Source organism: Silene latifolia, chromosome 9, assembly GCF_048544455.1.
Source record: "Silene latifolia isolate original U9 population chromosome 9, ASM4854445v1, whole genome shotgun sequence".
In the NCBI taxonomy this organism is placed as follows: domain Eukaryota; kingdom Viridiplantae; phylum Streptophyta; class Magnoliopsida; order Caryophyllales; family Caryophyllaceae; genus Silene; species Silene latifolia.
The window spans coordinates 160619747-160624548 of NC_133534.1; positions in this window are offsets into that span (position 1 = coordinate 160619747).

Consider the following 4802-nt stretch of genomic DNA (forward strand, 5'->3'; position numbering starts at 1 on the left):
ATCATAAGTCCTTCCGTGTCATTTTCAAACTTTCAAAAACACCCTTTTCACGCCGTTATAATGGCCATTTCAAACCTCGGTTTTTCGCCGACCGTTGCACGCCTTTCTAGGCCGTCATAATGACGATTTTCAAACCCGGTTTTGTATAACCATTTCAACACGCTTTTCTAGGTCGTCGTAATTACGATTTTCAATCCCGGTTTTTTATAACCATTTCAACACGCCTTTCTAGGCCGTCGTAATGACGATTTTTAAACCCGGTTTTGTATAACCATTTCAACACGCCTTTCTAGGCCGTCGTAATGAAGATTTTCAAACCCGATTTTGTATAACCATTTCAAATCACCTTTTTATGCCGTTATAATCGCCGCGTCTAGACACGAATTTTAACCCGTTTCGCGCCGACAATGGCTCTTTCAAAACCCGAGAAAAGCACACGCCCTTTTCTCGAGACACTTTCGGGATCCCGAGGACCATGCACCGTCCCCGAGACCCCTTCAAACATTTCAAACTCGATTTTCAAAACATACAATTTTGAATTTCAAAAAAAAAAACCGTCTTGGGAAACAATGCACTGTTTTCCGAGCCGACTCAAACTCAAACCGTCTTTTGCAAATAAACTTAAGACAACCCTTTTCAACTGATCGACTTGCGGAGATTTCTATCTTCGGAAGCCGCCCATTAAAGCGACAAACGAACCTTTTTGAAAATTTCTATTTTCGAAAACTTTAGTCCACCATTCCAATTTCGCCCCGTGTCTATCGGGTCAAAGCAAACGTACTTATGGGTCTTTACTTATGAGTCGTCTCACCACGAGACCCGTCCAATGGCGTCACGCCGTCATGTTGGACTCGTGTCAAAAGTTCGTTGAAACACCGTCACGTCATAAATCGAGTCAGCACCGAGGGACCACACACGGTCGCCCGTCTTGTCGAGTCGTGTCTTTGTCTCGTCCTTTGTGTTGTCTGCGTTCAGTCTTGGAACCGTGCCGGATTGAGTTGTAATGTGAGCCGTTTTTCTGTCTCAGAGCCATGGCCCCGTCTTCAGCTTCGTCCAACAACAACAATGATAACAACAGAGATGTCACAACTGATCAGCTAGCCAGCCTGCTCACCGCTCTTAAGGTCACTCTGGATCGCGTCGATACCCGTATCGACGCCCTGGAGAACAAGGAAACTGGGCAACATAATACCCCACCTCTGACTGAAACTGATAAGAGACTGAAACTCTTAGAAGAACAGCTCCTAGCCCGGGGTAACAATATCCATCTTGAGAACAACCGAAGGTTCGAACCTGTTGGGGACCAGTTACCTGACAACTTCACTCTGACCGATGTGCCTAAGTTCAAGGGAGTGGAGGACCCACTCAACCATATCCGTGCTTTCAAGGACTACATGGCCATTAAGGGGGTCAAACAGAAGCTTTTTACCCGGATCTTCCCATCCTCTTTGGAGCCGATTCCTCGCCAATGGTACTACTCCTTGGACCCAAAAAACCTTACCACTTGGGATGAGATCGCAGTTGAATTTGCCAAGCAGTATGCCGACAACGTCGAAATCCAGGCCAACACCCGTACTCTCGAGGTATTAACCCAAAACGACAAGGAAGGGTTCCCTGGGTTCCTAACCCGTTGGAGGAGGGTGAGTACTCAATTGGTCAGTAAGCCGAGTGAATCAACTCTGGTGGAAAAATTTGTCAACAATCTCCGCCCGGTTTATGCCAACCTACTAAGGTATCAGAATATCAAAACTTTCCAAGATCTGCAGATTCTGGGGACGCGTATAGAGGACGACCTCCGAAAGGGTGTCTTAGCCAAGACCACTGGCAGAGGTTACCAGGGATCCACCTCAACCGGATCTCGCCCTTACGGTCAGACAAACAAGATTGATGAGGTTAACCTCGTCGAACCATCTGCTAAGAAAACTGATCGCCCCCAAAGAGTGTTCACCAACATAGGGTCGACTTATGCAAGTGACCTGAAAAGGCTCATGGACCAGGGGAAGCTACAACCGATCGGACCCACCCCGGATCCGACCGATGCCAAGAAGTCCCGATTATGGAACCCCAACGCCTACTGCCAGTATCATCGAGGGAAGGGACATGATACCGAAAATTGCTTCAAACTCAAGCACCTCATTCAAGACATGATTGAGAAGGGAGATTTGCCTATACCCCCACCAACTAAACCGAATAACAAGACGAATCCTCTGGGAATTCACGCCATCCCTAGACTGCTCTCACCTCATCCTGCCAATTGACGACGAGGTGAATGCTTTGGAAAAGGATCCTTCAGACGGAGTGTTTGTGTTTAGTGCTGCCACTATGCTTACTATGTTTCAGCAAGTTGAAGAGGCCATAGCCAGCCTCTCTGAAAGAATCACCCGACTCGACGACGCCTACCGTCGACTCATCTTCAATCCCTCAACACCACGCCCAAGGGAGAATTCCCCAAGCATTCAACACTACCCACCCCATGATGGATTGCTCCCGCAACCATTCTGGCATAGACCTCACGAAAATCACCCTCAAAATAATCACCCTCAAAATAACTACCCCCAAAATAACTACCCCCATAAAAATCGCCCTCACAAAAATATTTCCCACAAGAACTACCTGCCGAGGAATACCCCTCCAAGGTATCCTCGAGACTCCGAAATTAACGGCATATGCAGGGATAATGTTGAGGATGTCTATATCCTCCCAGGGAAGGAGAAGTGGACGAAAGAAATCGTACATTTTCCCCGGTCCGGACGTCCCTATCAAAATCCGAACAATCCAACGGTCGTTCCAACAACGAATGACCAAATCGTCCCAGAGGTGGACACTCAAGCAAAGGCCCCCGAGAATTCAATCCTGAAACAACTCCAGAAGGCAAAAGCCGAAATCTCAATTTGGCAACTGATCGCTACGTCTTTTGAGCATCGACAGGCCTTGCTGCAGGCCTTGGCAAAATTAACCGTGCCCTCCACCTCTTCCCCAGAAGAAATAGTGGCGCACATGACGATAGACGCCCCTGATCTAAACAACTCGGTCGTCTTCTCCGACGAGGACATCCCTCCGTTCGGAGCCAATCATAACCTGGCCCTGTACGTCATCGTACAATGCCTCCAGAAAAATATACCAATGGTCCTCGTGGATGACGGTTCCGCCGTGAATGTCATTCCTCTCAAAACTGCCCACAGGCTGGGTATCAAGGAATCTGATTTGATCCCAACGAATCAAGGAGTACGCGCCTACGACGGTACTCGTCGCAAGGTCGCTGGGCTAGTCACTTTGACCGTCGCGACCGGACCATTATAAAGACAAACTAGTTTTCAAGTGGTTGACATCGACGCATCCTTCAACATGCTCCTGGGGCATCCCTGGATTCACGCCGTCAAGGTGGTCACATCAACTCTCCACCAGAAGATCAGGGTCCCCTTCAATGGGAAAACGATCACGATTCCCGCTTCCCCAATCAAAGCAGTTATGAGAAGGGGGATAGCCTCTCAAGACATTGAGGAGGACGACAATGAAATGTGGGGTTTTCAAACCGTAAACGCCATAACTGATAAATTGATGCCCTCTGATTGTGACCCGTTCACCAGCCTCACGGTCAACCGTATTATGATGTGTCAGGGTTATTTCCCGGGTTTGCCGCTCAATCCACTAAAGGACCCGATGCCTCCCATGAAACAGGCTAAGGTCCCCAATATTCCCTTTGGGCTGGGGTATGAACCTACTGACGACGATATCTGGGAGATGAACATCTTAGTCCTAAAATGCAAGAAGCACGGGGTTATCCTCCGTCCTTACCACCTGAATCTCAACGGATACTTTGTCCCCGAGGGAGAGTCTGAGCTCTACCACGGTTTTCCGGAACCAATCTATGACTCTGTGGCGAAGGCTAGGTACCAGGGAGTGGAAGTCTTCCAGGACTACTACTTTATCCCCGACAACATCAAAGCTGCATCAACTGAGTCCAAGCGGTCACCCTGCCTTGACGGACAAGCTGTCACACTCCTCTTTGGGGAAGATAACGTCAAACACCTCGACTATGAGGACATCATCAACATCGCCCTGAAAGACACCCAATTTGATCCAACCGCCTTGATCTCCAATACTGACCCGGAGAAAGCTACCCAAGGCTGGAGGAAGACCGTCAAGTGGACCAATCGCCAGGGCCGCATTCTCAAGATAACAACTGGAGAAGGCCCTATGTTCAAGGAGGGAAGTGAAGAAGGATCTGAGTCTGAGTCTGAGCCGGAGTCAGAGTCTGTCATAGCTCCTAACACTCCTGATGTCCCAGTCAAGGTCCCCTTCCCACTGTTTTATCGCAAAGTCGTAGCTGATTCAGAGGCTGAGTCTACTAGGGTCACCCCCACTCCCATGAAAGGCGACAACCTGGAGCCTGTTCCAGGGGCCACTTCCTCTGTTGTGTCGCCTCTGACTGATCACGAGATGTCTGTCCTTTTCGAGCTTTTCGCTCGTGTCAATTTAATGAACGCTAAGTTTGCTTATGACTCATCTCAACTTAACTGCAATGCAATTCTAAATGACTATGAGGAATTTGACTTGAGTGACTACCCACTTCACCTAGCCAAAGAACTTGACAAACGGGAAACCAGAACCCTCATCATTAAGGAAACCGAGCCTATTAACATAGGAACCGACAATACACCTCAAGAACTTAGGATAGGGACAACCCTGGACCCCTCGGAAAGACAACAGTTCATTGACCTCCTCCACGAATACAAGGACGTGTTCGCCTGGTCTTACAAAGACATGCCTGGGATTGACCGGGAAATTGCACAACACTGGAT